We start from the raw sequence: 16,965 nt of genomic DNA, 5'->3' as shown, positions 1-16,965 counted from the left end.
GAAGTGGCGCTTTGCGGGAACGCCTCCAAAACAGTAGTTGGGGCACCCCAAATCTCCTCCTCTCTTCCTTCCGCTTGAGCCCCTAAGTTGTTGAGGCGACGGGTCTGCCACCTTCCCCTCTGTTCCTGAGCTGCTCAGTGGCATTCGGGCTCTCTAGAGTCTGACAGCCCCTCCACCATTCCGCCCTGTTCCTGCTTGTTGCCGCTGCTGCATGACGTGCTCGGACTCTCCAGGCGGTGCTGGGCAGCCTCAGCATCCGAGAGCCCTCGCACCCCCTCATTGTGCTCTCTGCTGACCCCTGGTGGTCAAGTGGTCCCTTGACACTTAGAAGATTATTTCATGCCACTCTTCTAAGCAATATGACAGACAGCAAAATATAAGAGATGAAGAAATTAGAAAAGAATGCACTATGGCACTGACAATACAGGACTTGTGTTTTGTACATACTGGACTTGGTGGTCAACTGGAAAGCTACATTTTAATATATTATGTCACGATGTTGATTTTGGCATTATAAGAAGCGGTATCTAATTTTTGAAAAGTAGTTTTGAGTAAATAGCTTTGCAATTGTTACTATACGGCCTATTATGTTTATGAGTTTGTTTTTTTAAAAGATATTTTATTATTTTTCACATAAGGAACAAAAACACTACACATACACAAATACACAATAAAAAAAGAACATCATAAGCACATCAAACAAAAATCACAGTACACTAAAGAAATCACATACATACCTAAATAAACAGAAACATAAATTTATCCTTATACACTTCTAGTTTCTATCTTCTTATTGCCAACGACTTCCCCCGCTCACTCAACTGCGTTCAATATCAATATACTTTGGTAACTTTGTATCTTTTTTCATAAACATTAACCCCATTTCTTAAAGGTTTTTAGGGCATTGATTAGTCAAATATACTTCATCACTTAAACTTCATATCCTAAAACATTCTTAAACAATTAAATCATTCATAACCATACTTCTTATAAACAATTTTATCTAACATCAAGTAGCTAAAGCCAATTCAGCTGGCTAATTCTGCTCCAATATTCAATTTGACACGATTATTTAGATAGTCCTTGAAGTTCTTCCACTCCTGATACACCTTCTCCTCCCTCTGGTCTCGGATTCTCGCGGTCAGTTCGGCTAGTTCCATAAAGTCCATTAGCTTCATCTGCCATTCTTCCACTGTCGGGATCTCTTCACCTTTCCAGTTTCTTGCAAGTAAAATTCTAGCAGCTGTTGTGGCATACATAAAGAACACTCTATCCTGGCTGGGTATCTCACGGCTGGTCATGCTCAAAAGAAAGGCCTCTGGTTTCTTGCTAAAGGTAATTTTCATTACCTTCTTGAGTTCATTATAAATCTTCTCCCAGAATGCCTTTACCCCTGGGCATGTCCACCACATATGATGGAAGGTACCTTCCGCAGATTTACATTTCCAACACACATTACTTGTTGCAGGATATATCTTAGCTATCTTAACTGGTGTCAAATACCACCTATATATCATTTTCATAATATTTTCTCTTAATACATTACAAGCAGTGAATTTAGTACCCTCCTTCCACAGCCTCTCCCAGTCCTCCATCATAATATTACGTCCCACATCTTTTGCCCAATCTATCATTGCAGATTTAACCAATTCATCTTTCGTATGCCACTCTAGCAACAGATTATACATCCTGGAAAGGTTTTTAGAGTTCGGTTCGATTAGTTCTGTTTCCAGCTTTGATTTTTCTAATTGAAAACCAATCTTTTTATCTGCTCTAAAAATTTCATAAATTTGGTGATATTGCAGCCAGTCGGTGACTTCATCTTTCACTTGCTCATAACTTTTCAACTTAAATGACTCACCTTCTTGCTGCAATATATCTACATATCTTAACCATCTTGCAGACATATTTGGTCTCTTATAGGCCTTGGCCTCCACAGGTGAAATCCATCTAGGAGTCTTTCTCTCCAACAAGTCCTTGTTTCTCATCCAAACCTGATAAAGGGCTTTTCTAATTATATGATTTTTAAAAGCCTTGTGGGCCTTTACCTTATCGTACCAAAGATAAGCATGCCATCCGAACATATTATCAAAACCTTCCAAGTCCAACACGTCCGTGTTGTCTAATTTAAACCAGTCCTTCAACCAGCAAAAGGCCGCTGCTTCAAAATAAATCTTTAAATCTGGCAGGGCAAAGCCTCCTCTCTCTTTAGAGTCCGTTAAGATCTTGAATTTAATTCTTGGCTTTTTCCCCTGCCAGATAAATTTCGTCAGGTCCCTTTGCCTTCTCTTAAAACAGTCCAATTTATCTAAGATTGGAATGGCTTGGAATAAAAACAGCATCCTTGGTAACACATTCATTTTAACGGCAGCTATTCTGCCCATTAATGAAAGCTTCAATCTTGTCCATATCTCCAGGTCCCTCTTTATCTCGGTCCACACCTTTTCATAATTGTCTTTATACAGGTTTAGATTTTTTGCAGTAAGATTGATACCTAGATATTTTACTTTCTTAACAAAATTGAGGCCAGTACAGTCCTGTAATTTCTGTACCTGCTCCACATTCATATTTTTAGTCAATACTTTGGTCTTCACTTTGTTTAATTTAAAGCCGGCTACACGCCCAAACAATTCGATTTATTCCAAAGCTTTGGGGACACTGCTTTCAGGTTCTTGTAGGGATAACATCAAGTCATCTGCAAAGGCGCGTAGTTTATATTCCTTCTCACCCACCCTTATTCCTTTGATCTGTCTCTCCATTCGAATCATATTTAGAAGGACCTCCAGGACCGTGATAAACAACAAAGGGGAGATAGGGCACCCTTGTCTTGTTCCTTTCTCAACTTTAATTTCCTCCGATATCACACTGTTTATTATGATTTTAGCTTTTTGTTCTGAGTAAATGGCATTAATGCCATTCAAAAATCGTTGTCCCACTGCCATCTTTTCTAAATTTTTCTTCATAAATATCCAAGATATATTATCAAAGGCTTTTTCAGCATCTATAAACATTAGTGCTGCATCCATATTTATATATTTTTTCCAATTTCTCTAAAATATCCACAATAATTCTCGTATTGTTGCTTATTTGTCTTCCTGGTAGAAAGCCTGCTTGGTCCTTGTGGATATAGTCCTTCAGCACTCTTTTTAATCTCGTAGCCATGACATTTGCAAATATTTTGTAGTCCACATTTAAAAGCGAGATTGGACGGTAATTTTTCATCAAGGTCTTATCTGAGTCTGGTTTCAAAATCAGTGTGATATAGGCCTCCTTCCATGTCTCCGGTGCCCTACCTCCTTCTAGTATCTCATTGCAAACTTCTTTTAGAGGCTGTGATAGCCAATCTTTTAAAGATTTATAATACTTTGCAGTCAGTCCATCTGGTCCTGGGGCCTTTCCTATCTGCATGTTGTTAATTGCCTCTTCTATCTCCTGGGTAGAAATCGGGTGGTTGAGCGTGTTTATCTTATCTCCTGGGATCTTTTGCAGTCCATTTTCTTCCAGAAACTGGTCTATCTCTGATTCTTCTATTTTATCTTCCTTGTACAATTGTTTGTAAAATCTTTGAAAACACCTTCTGATTTCCTCTGGATTCTCCACACTTCTTCCATTAACTACCAAATTGTTGATGGTATTTGCTTTCTGTCTTTTTTTCAACTGCCAAGCTAGTAGTTTCCCGCATTTATTTGCAGATTCAAAGGTTCTTTGTTTCATCAATTTTAACTTCCATTCAAGATCTTGATTCATAATTTTTGCATATTGGGATTGCAAGTATTTAATTTCTTTTTGAATTTTTTGACTTTTGGGGTGACCTCTTAGTTCTTTTTCTTTTCCTTTAATCAATTTCAAAAGTCTTTCCATTTCTGCATTTTGTTCCTTCTTCTTTTTTGCTTTTTCACTTATAAGGAACCCCCTCATCACCGCTTTGCTTGCATCCCAAACAATTCTCTTTTCCACTTCAGTATTTAAATTAATTTGAAAATATTCTTTCATCTTTTTTGCGGCTCTTTCCACTAGCTTGGTATCTCTCATCAATGTGTCATCCATTCTCCATCTGAAAGAATCCTTGGAAATTACTTTTAAGTTCAATTGTACAGGGTTATGATCCGAATACGTTTTTGGGCCAATTTCTGCTTTTTGTATTTTTGGTGCCAATTCATTTGAAATCCAGATATAATCTATTCTCGACCATGACTTCTGAGGTTCTGAGAAATAATTTGCCTCTGTTTCAGTAGGGTTCCTTAATCTCCAAGCATCCACCAAATTCAAATTGTCTACCATTTCAAAAAACGTCTTTGGCAGTTTCCCATCATTTGTTATTTTGGATCTTTGAGATCTGTCCATTAATGTGGAAACTGCACCATTAAAGTCTCCGAGGCATACTATGTTGTAATCCAAATAATCCAGCAGCAAGTCATGGATCTTTTTATAAAAAATTGACTTTCCATCATTTGGTGCATAAAGTCCCAGAATCAAAAATTTTTCGCCTTGTGCTTTAATTTCAATAGCAATGTATCTCCCTTCTTCATCTTTAAACAACTGTCTTGGGCTGTATTTTTCTTTTGCATAAATTACCACTCCTCTCTTCTTGACTTTATCCGATGAAATGAATTCCTGGCCTAGCTTTTTATTTTGCAAAATCCTTCTATGTTGTCGAACTACATGTGTCTCCTGTAAACATACAATATCCAAATTCTTCTTTTCCAAACTATGAAAAACTCTGCGCCTCTTCGGTCTCTGGTTCAATCCCCGAACATTCCATGTCATCAATTTCAGGGCCATCTTCTAGTCTGCTCCTCCAGATGCCTCTGCTTTCTTGTCTTTTTCTGGATCTTTTGGATCTTCAGGTCTCGGTGCCCCTGGCAATGGCAATGCTCCTGGTAGTTGAAAGAAGAAAGCTGGATCTAATGCAGTCCCTTTGAAGTCTTCCAGGTGCTTATCCAGAAATTTTTGCTTCTCAGCCGGGGATCTTATCCTTATCCTCTTTTCCTTGAATGTAAAAGCAAGGCCCTCTGGAAACTCCCAACTAAAAGGAATTTTCCTTGCTCTTAGTTCCGATGTCAAGTCGTTATAGGATACTCTTTTGTCCAGGAAGTATTTGGGGATGTCTTTAAAAAGTATCACCTTCTTCTGCTGCACCTCTAGGTTGTTCTTATAATGTAGGTCCAAAATGTAGTCTCTTTGGTATCTATTATTTAGCACAACCAAACAGTCATTGACTACTTTGGCACCTTTCTTTCCTCTGGATCCAAGTCTGAAGGCCTTCACTATGAATGCTGAGACGTCTTCCTCCTCCAAGTTCCAAAACGTTGCAAATTCACTTACTATAAAAGCTTTTAAACTGTCTTTTTCCAATTCTGGGAGTCCTCTTAGACGGATGTTCCCCTCCCTCTGTCGAAGTTGAAGAAAAGCAAGAGATTCTTCCACGTTCTTCTGCTGTGATCCAATTTTTTCAATTCTCTCCAAATCAATATTGTCCAATTTCGCCTCCACCGTCTTTATTTTCTCCTTTACCTCTTTAAATTCCTCTGTTTCCTTCTTTAAAACTGTCACTTCCTGTCCTATCTTATCAAGTTCTTCTCTATTTTTCCTGACACTTTCCTCAATTGCTCCAATGGATTTTTCCAATCTTTGAGTGGAGTCCTTAATTTCAGCTTGTAGTTTATCTGTTGCAGAATTTACTGTTGTATTTACTGAAACCTGCGTTTGCTTCACTTCTTCTGATACTTTTTTCAATCCTTCTGTCACCTCTACAATGCTAGCAGTTAGCTTCTCAATAGCTGCTGCCATCTGTTCCTGTGTAGTTAAAGTTATTGAAGATTTTCTTTTAGCTCTAGTGCTATCTTGCATTTCTAAAGCACTCTGCAGCTGGTATTTCAAGGTCACCCCAGCTACTGTAATTGTCTCAGACATTCACAGGGGAAGACCAACAGTCCCAAAAGTCAACACCAGGTGGCCAGCATTCAGTTCCGAGAACAAAGAGGCTGCTGAGCCAGAAGACACAGGCAGTTCCAACCAACCATTCAAAATGTAGGCTTAAATATCACAAGTTTTTTTAAAAAGAAATTAAAGCTCATCAAAAGTCAAGAAGAGTTAATCCTTAAGGCAGTCCAAGGCAGTACCTTGCTTTTTTTCCTTGCAATGTAACCACCAATTCCAGAATAAAGGCTGCAGCCAGCCACAAATAAGTTAAAATGTCTCCGCTGGTAAACAGTTGCAAAACAAATGGCAACAAAGTAACGCAGCCCGCTACCGGCCCGGAATCCTAATCCAGAGGGAGAGCGGTGTCTTCTCTTGCCATAATCCTTAATATTAAGTCTTTTAAAACAGTTTAAACAACTTTAAATCCACTTTTAAAAAGTTCAGCAAAACTAGCAAACTTTTTTCCATTAGTCGCGGCTTAGCTCCTTTGCCGTTACCTTCTCTGTTAAGCAGTCCAAAGAGAACGGGCTTCCTTTTAAAGTTCTCTCTGCAAGTCCAGAATCTTATTCTTTATATTCCAAAAAGATTAGATGCATTACTTACAGAGCTTCTTTTGCATGATCTAATTAGGAAGTGCTGGGCGCTCGAATCTGGCGGAATCGCTGCTTTGTTCCCCTGGGGCAGCCGTCTCTTCAGCTCCGTGCCGTTGCCCCGCTCGCTCGATTTCCCCCCTTACGAGGGTCAATCGAGAGCGGGGGCGACACGTCTGGAGCCCACGAGACCACAGTCCACGGGACGCTCTTCCCGTGGTTTTAAGGGGCCCGCGGCGCAGGCACGGAAACCCCTATAGCCCCCTGGGGAACCGGAGCTCTTCAGCTCCCGTCCGCCATGACCGGCACCAAACCGGAAGTCATGTTTATGAGGTTTTTTTAAATTGAATTTGTGTAATATAGGCATTCTGGTGGTTTTTTGAAGTTTAGATAGCCAATCACGTTGGGAGTGGGAGTGGCCCAGGCTTTTAGGAATTTATATAAGCAGTTGCTTTGCCTGTTTCCCAGTTCTGGCTGTTATTGCTGTGTCTTGCCTCGTGGGGACCCACCTACACTTTACTGGCAACGAGGATGGGATGCAAGGCTAGGTATGCAGCCCTGGGGAACTGTCGCCTCTTCTGAGCTGAAATCACTGACTGCAGCCACAAGGCAGATCACACAGAATGAATGTCATGGCCACCCAGGGCCATATTGAGGAATTTAACCCAACGGTTCCTGGGAAATGGGACTCCTATGCCACCCAGCTTGAGTTCTTCCTCACAGCCAATAGGGTGACTGACCCCGAACTAAAGCAGATTATGCTGTTCAGTGTTTGTGGGCCTGTTGCATTTGAGATTGCCCAGGCTCTAGTGGCTCCAGCCAAGCTGAGCGATACAACGTCCGATGCAATCATTCTGAAGCTGAGGAACCACTTCGCTCCCCAGCCATCAGAGATTGCCTGCCGGCATGCCTTCTACAAATGACAGCAGGTGAATGGTGAATCCATTGCGGCCTTCGTTGCGGCTTTGCAGCAGGCCGCCCGCCACTGCAACTCCAGCAACCTGGAGATAATGCTCTGTGATCTTCTTGTGTGTGGCCTGAGGAATGAGAAGCTACTGCGACGCCTTTTTGCCAAGAAGGACCTGACCTTCCAGATTGCCTGAAAACGGGGCCTCATCTAAGGCAATGAGACAAAACAACGAGAGAGATTCGCCAAGCGTGCAGCCCACCCATGGCATGGAAGGCCATTCTGTGGAGATTGTGGACAGTGAGGAAGACGAGGAGGTGTTGAGACTGCACCTCAGCTCGTTCAAGCGTTTTGGCCAACAGGGAGGTGCAAGGGTGCCTTGTGCCAGTTGTTGGGGCCTGCATGAATGTCAATCATGCTGTTTCCGCGATGCCCAGTGTCGGGCATGTGGGAAGACAGGCCATATTGCACGTGCCTGTTGAACGAAGGAGCAGTGGGACAACCCCCACCACAGCCCCCAGTCTCCTACGTTAGGGACTGGGGAGGGTATCCGTGAGACTCCACGTGTGGAAGAATGCCACACTATCTCAAACTGTGTCTGCACACAGAGGCCAACTGCCATGTCTATTCTGAGTGTGCAGCAGCCAACCCTGTGAGAAGATTTGAGTGACTGTGACCATCCAAGGAGTCCCATGCAAAATGGAGGTTGACTCCGGGTTAGCGCTCTCAATTATTTCTATGGAGATGTACCGTTGCATCTGCCAGAAAGGAAGAAAACCCAGCCTGCAACCATTTGAGGTTTCCCTAACAGACCTCCAGGGGAAGCGTGTGCCTGTTTGGGGCACTGGCACATTTGCAGTCCAGTTCAAGCATTTTAGCAGGCCTCTGCAGCTGGTGGTCGTCAAAAGCCACCGCACCATCCTCCTTGGCCTCGATTGGTTCAATGTGCTGGGCATCCATGTCATTGGAGTTTGATGGGGCACTGGTGTGCTACAAGGGCCCACCAGTTGCACTGAGTCTCAACCTGGATGTTGTACTGATTCGCATGAAGGCTCTGCAGGAGAGCCAGTGTGGTGTAGTGGTTAAGAGCGGTAGACTCGTAATCTGGGGAAGCGGGTTCGTGTCTCCACTCCTCCACATGCAGCTGCTGGGTGACCTTGGGCTAGTCACGCTTCTTTGAAGTATCTCAGCCCCACTCACCTCACAGAGTGTTTGTTGAGGGGGAGGAAGGGAAAGGAGATTGTTAGCCACTTTGAGACTCCTTCCGGTAGTTAGTGATAAAGCGAGATATCAAATCCAAACACTTCTTCTTCGCTCTGAAACCCAAGATTGATGCAGAGCTGAATCACCCCATTGAACAAGGGTCCTCAAGCCAGTCCTGTACACTCAATGGGAGACCCCAATTGTCACTCCCCTTAAAGCAAACAGGAAGTGAGGATCTGCGGTAAATACAAGTGCAGCAGTATGTGTATCCTGTTCCAGTTGTGAGTCATCTCTCCTTGCATTGCTGGCTGGTGGGAAAGTCTTTGCAAAGCTCGACTTCGCCAGGACATACCAGCAACTCCCGGTCGACTAGGCTACCTCTGAGGCACAGACAATCTTGACTCATTGCGGGGCTTTACGTGTCAAGAGACTACAGTTTGGTGTCAGTGTGGCCCCAGGCCTCTTCGAAAACCTCATGGAAGATGTCCTGAAAGACCTCCCGGGAATCATTCCTTATTTTGATGACATCCTCATCATAGGGGAGTCCAAGACAGAGTTTGCCTCTTCAAGAGATCCTGTGCCATTTCCACATGCTGGCCTTAAGGTAAAGAAAGAAAAATGCCAGCTGGGGGTGCCCAAGGTCGAGTTCCTCGGGTTCCTGATTGATGCTGATGCCATCCACCCCACACCGGCAAAGGTCAAGGCTGTCCAAAGCGCTCCATGGTTGAAACAAGAGCTGCAGTCCTTCCTGGGCCTGCTGAACTTCTGCCACTCCTTTCTTCCACCCAAGGCAGCAATCAGGGAGCTATTGGACAAGAAAGCCCATTGGAACTGGGCCCACGCTCAGGACACCACTTTCAGTGCTGTCAAACACCTGCTCTCTTCTGACAGCATCCTTACCCATTTTGATGAGACCAAGCCCGTTGTGCTTGCCTGTGATGCTTCCCCATATGGAATCCGTGTGGTCCTTGGCCACCAGTTGCCAGATGGGCAGGAGGCCCCCATTGCATGCTACTCCAGGACCTTGTCATCTATGGAATGCAATTACTCCCAGATTGACAAGGAGGCCCTGGCAGGAGTGAAGATGTTCCATGACTACATCTACGGCCACCACTTCATGATCGTGACTGACCACAAACCCCTGCTGGGCCTTTTCGCTCCTGATCATCAGACGCCCCAACGATGCTAAGGTGGTCCATCTTTCTCAACGCATATGATTACATGCTGCACCTGGTAAGAAACTGGACCATGCAGATGCCCTAAGTTGCCTTCCATTGCCAGACGTTGACACCAACCTGTCCCCAGCCCATGGTTTTTTAAAAATATTTTTATTAATCAAAATACACACTTACATATACATACACATACACATAGAACAAATACACATTAAACACACCTACACATATAGATCTAATTCCAAATACATTTTCATCCATATATTTTTATTACAAAAACTCTTTAAAATATAGGTTCATTCTAGCCTTCTTTTCGCTTCAGTAAGGCTGAATTTATACATAATCTCATCCTTGGGCTCCCCACTTTATCTCTTCATTAAATTAGACATTAAACATGTTTTCAATATGTATATTTTCATGACTCGGCCCTGATGTAGCTCTTTTTCTGTTTCCCTTTTCTTTTAATTTGTTTTGTTTTGTTTTTTTTAGTATTCTTTTTTATCATTTTTTATTTTTATTATTGCTGTTCCAATTCTTGGTAAGACAGGAGCTATTCCAAGATTAAAACTGTATTAGTGTTGCACCTTTTCTTAAGATATTGTCTAAAATCATTCCATTCCTTTATGAATTTTTCCTTCGGATTATCTTTTATTTTCTCTGAAAGATATTTGTTCAGTCGTTCAGTCGTGTCCGACTCTTTGTGACCCCATGGACCAGAGTACGCCAGGCACGCCTATCCTTCACTGCCTCCCGCAGTTTGGCCAAACTCATGTTAGTAGCTTCGAGAACACTGTCCAACCATCTCATCCTCTGTCGTCCCCTTCTCCTTGTGCCCTCCATCTTTCCCAACATCAGGGTCTTTTCCAGGGAGTCTTCTCTTCTCATGAGGTGGCCAAAGTACTGGAGCCTCAACTTCAGGATCTGTCCTTCTAGTGAGCACTCAGGGCTGATTTCTTTGAGAATGGATAGGTTTGATCTTCTTGCAGTCCATGGGACTCTCAAGAGTCTCCTCCAGCACCATAATTCAAAAGCATCAATTCTTCGGCGATCAGCCTTCTTTATGGTCCAGCTCTCACTTCCATACATTACTACTGGGAAAACCATAGCTTTAACTATACGGACCTTTGTCGGCAAGGTGATGTCTTTGCTTTTTAAGATGTTGTCTAGGTTTGTCATTGCTTTTCTCCCAAGAAGCAGGCGTCTTCTAATTTCGTGACTGCTGTCACCATCTGCAGTGATCATGGAACCCAAGAAAGTGAAATCTCTCACTGCCTCCATTTCTTCCCCTTCTATTTGCCAGGAGGTGATGGGACCAGTGGCCATGATCTTAGTTTTTTTGATGTTGAGCTTCAGACCATATTTAGCGCTCTCCTCTTTCACCCTCATTAAAAGGTTCTTTAATTCCTCCTCACTTTCTGCCATCAGGGTAGTATCATCAGCATATCTGAGGTTGTTGATATTTTTTCCGGCAATCTTAATTCCGGTTTGGGATTCATCCAGTCCAGCCTTTCACATGGTGAATTCTGCATATAAGTTAAATAAGCAGGGAGACAATATACAGCCTTGTCGTACTCCTTTCCCAATTTTGAACCAATCAGTTGTTCCATATCCAGTTCTAACTGTAGCTTCTTGTCCCACATAGAGATTTCTCAGGAGACAAATGAGGTGATCTGGCACTCCCATTTCTTTAAGAACTTGCCATAGTTTGCTGTGGTCAACACAGTCAAATGCTTTTGCGTAGTCAATGAAGCAGAAGTAGATGTTTTTCTGGAACTCTCTAGCTTTCTCCATAATCCAGCGCATGTTTGCAATTTGGTCTCTGGTTCCTCTGCCCCTTCGAAATCCAGCTTGCACTTCTGGGAGTTCTCGGTCCACATACTGCTTAAGCCTGCCTTGTAGAATTTTAAGCATAACCTTGCTAGCGTGTGAAATGAGTGCAATTGTGCGGTAGTTGGAGCATTCTTTGGCACTGCCCTTCTTTGGGATTGGGATGTAGACTGATCTTCTCCAATCCTCTGGCCACTGCTGAGTTTTCCAAATTTGCTGGCATATTGAGTGTAGCACCTTAACAGCATCATCTTTTAAAATTTTAAATAGTTCAGCTGGAATATCATCACTTCCACTGGCCTTGTTGTTAGCGAGGCTTTCTAAGGCCCATTTGACTTCACTCTCCAGGATGTCTGGCTCAAGGTCAGCAACCACATTCCCTGGGGTGTATGAGACCTCCATATCTTTCTGGTATAATTCCTCTGTGTATTCTTGCCACCTCTTCTTGATGTCTTCTGCTTCTGTTAGGTCCTTTCCACTTTTGTCCTTAATTGTGGTAATCTTTGTACGAAATCTTCCTTTCATATCTCCAATTTTCTTGAACAAATCTCTGGTTTTTCCCATTCTGTTATTTTCCTCTATTTCTTTGCATTGCTCGTTTAGAAAGGCCCTCTTGTCTCTCCTTGCTATTCTTTGGAAATCTGCATTCAATTTCCTGTATCTTTCACGATCTCCCTCGCATTTTGCTTGCCTTCTCTCCCCCGCTATTTGTAAGGCCTCATTGGACAGCCACTTTGCTTTCTTGCATTTCTTTTTCATTGGGATGGTTTTCGTTGCTGTCTCCTGTATAATGTTACGAGCCTCCATCCACAGTTCTTCAGGCACTCTATCCACCAACTCTAAATCCTTAAACCTGTTCTTCACTTCAACTGTGTATTCATAAGGAATTTGATTTAGATTGTATCTTACTGGCCCAGTGGTTTTTCCTACTTTCTTCAGTTTAAGCTGGAATTTTGCTATAAGAAGCTGATGATCTGAGCCACAGTCAGCTCCAGGTCTTGTTTTTGCTGAGTGTATAGAGCTTCTCCATCTTTGGCTGCAGAGAATATAATCAATCTGATTTCGATGTTGCCCATCTGGTGATGTCCATGTGTAGAGTCGTCTCTTGTGTTGTTGGAAAAGAGTGTTTGTGATGACCAGCTTGTTCTCTTGACAGAACTCTATTAGCCTTTGCCCTGCTTCATTTTGAACTCCAAGGCCAAACTTGCCAGTTGTTCCTTTTATCTCTTGACTCCCTACTTTAGCATTCCAATCCCCTATAATGAAAAGAACATCCTTCTTTGGTGTCATTTCTATAAGGTGTTGTAAGTCTTCATAGAATTGATCAATTTCAGTTTCTTCAGCACTGGTAGTTGGTGCATAAACTTGGATTACTGTGATGTTAAAAGGTCTGCCTTGGATTCGTATCGAGATCATTCTATCATTTTTGAAATTGCATCCCAGTACAGCTTTCGCCACTCTTTTATTGACTATGAGGGCCACTCCATTTCTTTTACGGGATTCCTGCCCACAGTAGTAGATATGATAGTCATCCGAACTGAATTCGCCCATTCCTGTCCATTTTAGTTCACTGATGCCTAGGATGTCAATGTTTATTCTTGCCATCTCATTTTTTACCACATCCAGCTTTCCAAGGTTCATGGTTCTTACATTCCAGGTTCCTATGCAATACTTTTCTTTACAGCATTGGACTTTCCTTTCGCTTCCAGGCATATCAGCAACTGTGCGTCCTTTCGGCTTTGGCCCAGCCGCTTCATCAGCTCTGGATCTACTTGTACTTGTCCTCCGCTCTTCCCCAGTAGCATGTTGGACGCCTTCCGACCTGAGGGGCTCATCTTCCAGCGTCATATCTTTTATATGCCTGTTGTCTTTGTCCATGGAGTTTTCTTGGCAGGGATACTGGAGTGGCTTGCCAGTTCCTTCTCCAGGTGGATCACGTTTGGTCCAAACTCTCCACTATGACCTGTCCATCTTGACCTGTCCATAGCTTCTCTGAGTAATTCAAGCCCCTTCGCCACGACAAGGCAGTGATCCATGAAGGGGCTGAAAGATATGCCAGCTCTATAAATTCTAGCATTTTGCTAATCCAGTCCTTTTTACTGGGTACTATTGCACTTTTCCACTTTGATCCTATTAAAATTTTCGCCGCTGCTGAGGCGTATAAGAAAAAAATTCTCATCCTTTTTGGTATTTCTGGTGTTGTTATACCTATAAGGTAGGCTTCTGGTGTTTTTGGGAATTTGGTGTCACATATTATTTCTATTTCTGAGTGGATCTCATTCCAGAAAGACTCTATCATATTACATTCCCACCAGACGTGGTACCAACTCCCCACTTCTTCGCATCTCCAGCAGGTATTGCTTACATTCCTATACATTTTTGAAAGTTTGTGAGGGGTGATATGCCACCTATAAAACATTTTTATCATATTTTCTCTAATCGAGTTGCAAGTGGTGAAACTCCAATTCACTCTCCATAGATTTTCCCATCTAGTTAACATGATGTTGTGTCCTATGTCTGTCCCCAGCCCATGGTGTGATGCTGCTGGAGACTCTGCCCCAGCCGCCGCTCGGTGCCACAGATGTCACCATGTACTTGGCAAAGGACCACACCATCTCCTGTGTCCTCAACTGGGTGTGGAGGGGGTGGCCAGTGGGTCATCTTGATGCAGAGTTCTCCCCATTTGTTCCCCGGCAACATGAACAGTGAGTCCACAAGGGATGCCTGCTATGGGGAAACCGGGTTGTGATCCCTGTTAAGCTGTGCAACAGAGTGCTGGAGGCTCTCCTTGTCTGCATGAAAGCTCTGGCCAGGAGCTAAGTTTGGTGGCCAGGTATTGCAGCAGTAGAAGATTGCATCTGGATCTGATTGGCCTCCTGGCAGGGAGGCTCCAGCAGCCCCCGGGTCCTTCATCCTATACCTGAAACTATGGGCATGGCCCTGCCTGGATCCCTGCTGCTGTTACCAGGGTGCCTGGGCCAGTCTCCTACCAGCTTGCCACAGTAGATCACTTCATTCACCACTTGCCACTTCCCCCCTTATGCAATTTCCTATAGGGAGAGCTTATATCTCAGCTTATATATGCTGTGTTGTTGTTGTTGTTTTTTTGTGAGTCACCTGAATGTAACCTGAGCAAATGTAGCTCACTTTTGGATTTTCAGTTCTTTCCCTCTTTCTCTCTTTAGTCCTTAGGCTAGTGCTAAAAAACAGACCATATCTATAATATCAGAACATGTCCTCTCCACAGGATGAACAGCAGGATTCAAATACAAATGGACTTCCTTTGTAGAGAAAGTAACCAGTACATTTGTTCCTGAATGTTAAACATTAACAATGAAATAAAGGGAACTGAGGAAGCAGCCATGTTTTATTACACACTTGTTGCTGTACAACCAGACACCTTTCTACAACTCAAATATTAAATGGAGATGGAGAACATTATACAGCATTGTCTGAACATAATGTGCTTTCCTTAGTTCCCAACTGAATTACTTAATATCTTGCCCTCCTGTTTTTAGTATAAAGCCCTAGTCTTGTTATCGCTAACATAACCAGGATAAGCACTACTTGTACTCAGACGACAAACAAATAACTGATTAAACAATGTGATGCCATGCCTGGGTGATTTACATCTAGGTTCCCCCCCGCTCTGTTTTTTCAATTCCAGCTATTTGGTGTGACAACTCTGGGCTAAACAACATGTTACAGCAGACCTGGGATCACACCATTGTTTTACTGCTTACCAGTAGTAGCCAGTGACAGAGTGATGTCACTGGGAAATAAAATAACTAATTGCAGTGTTCCAGGGAACCGGTGGGGGCACTCTTTTGAGCCAGCTAGTCCCAAATCCCACAGGTTCAGATCAGGGGTCACAAGCAAAAGACTTCAGCCAGGAATAGAACCAAAACAGCAGCCTGTAGGCATGATCTTTATTGTTGCAACAAGACTTCCAACTACCACAAAGATGAAGCAGCAAGAAGCCAAGAACAATGGTTACATTGTTTTTAAAAGTTTTCCAAACTTTCCCATAATACATCTCAGGATGCATCATCAAGACATCATAGATATGTCTCAGAAAAGGTGTTGTGCTAGGCAGAAACCTGAGATCTAGACATGCCTGTGTCAATCAAGTATGGTTCAAGAACCCATTTCACAAAAGTTAGTGAAAAGATCTACATATTTTTTTGTCAGGAAGGCCTCCCTTGGCATCTTCATTTGTTCTTCCAGGGTCTCATTTCCTGATAACACCTAGTCTGGTTCTTTTGTCAGGGCTGTTTGGCAGTTGGGAGGGGAATCCTGTGTATGTGACAGTACATCTTGAATATTATGGCCTCCTTGCTCCATTCGTGCTATGAGTCGGGTCCCCTCCTCTCCATCTTTGGATCACAATTCTATTACCCTTTGGAACCAAATAAAACCATTCATTTTGCTATTTTTGGTGACTTTCTGTGTTTCAGAAAGTAGGGTTTCCTTGCACTGGAAGCCCCTGGTTGTCTAATGGAGGGAAATGTATAGAGATCAGTGGTATGTGTGTTTGCCTATGTGCAAACAGCAAAATCCTATGCATGCTTACTCATGAAATCAATGGGAGAGATTTGGACTGATGTGCCACTAGTATTGTGGGAATGTACAGGGATGCAGGAGAGGATATATTGTTTGATTATATCCTTTCCAAATTGTGTTAACAAGTTCTACAATTTAGCAGAGTAACATTCCCCCTTTTAAACTTGCACAACGGATGCATTTGCTCAGGCTTCCTAAAGCCTCTAAAATAAGTTACCTGGTAATTCCCCCTTCAGTCCCTCATGTAAGAAATAGACACGACACAGTCTTCTATAAAAGTATAAAAAGAGTTTACTCACTCACTCATTCTGTTCACAGATGGATCCCCTGGTGACCCGCTGGAACGTGGAGTTAACCAGGGCTATTGACTGTCTGGCTCCGAAGCGCCCTCTCCGATTGCATGGAGCCCGGACAGCCCCGTGGTTTTCCCCGGAGCTGAGGGCGATGAAACAGTCGCTGAGACGGCTAGAACGCCGGTGGCGGAAAACTCATTCTGCATCTGACCGGACACTGGCTAGAGCTCAACTTCGAGCCTACCAAGTGGCAATGGCAACGGCGAAGAGGGCCTTCAAAAGAACATTTTTGTACAGTCATACCTCATGTTACAGCTGCTTCAGGTTATGTGTTTTCAGGTTGTGGACTGCGGGAAACCCGGAAGTAACAGAACGGGTTACTTCCAGGTTTCGCTGCTCATACATGCGCAGAAGCGCTAAATCGCACTTAATGCCTGCGCAGAAGCGCCAAATCACACCGGCACCTGCGCAGACGCAGTGCTTCA

This window comes from Lacerta agilis, chromosome 10, assembly GCF_009819535.1.
Source record: "Lacerta agilis isolate rLacAgi1 chromosome 10, rLacAgi1.pri, whole genome shotgun sequence".
Lineage (NCBI taxonomy): Eukaryota > Metazoa > Chordata > Lepidosauria > Squamata > Lacertidae > Lacerta > Lacerta agilis.
The sequence above is the reverse complement of the archived record's forward strand: the minus strand, read 5'-3'. Positions refer to the sequence as shown.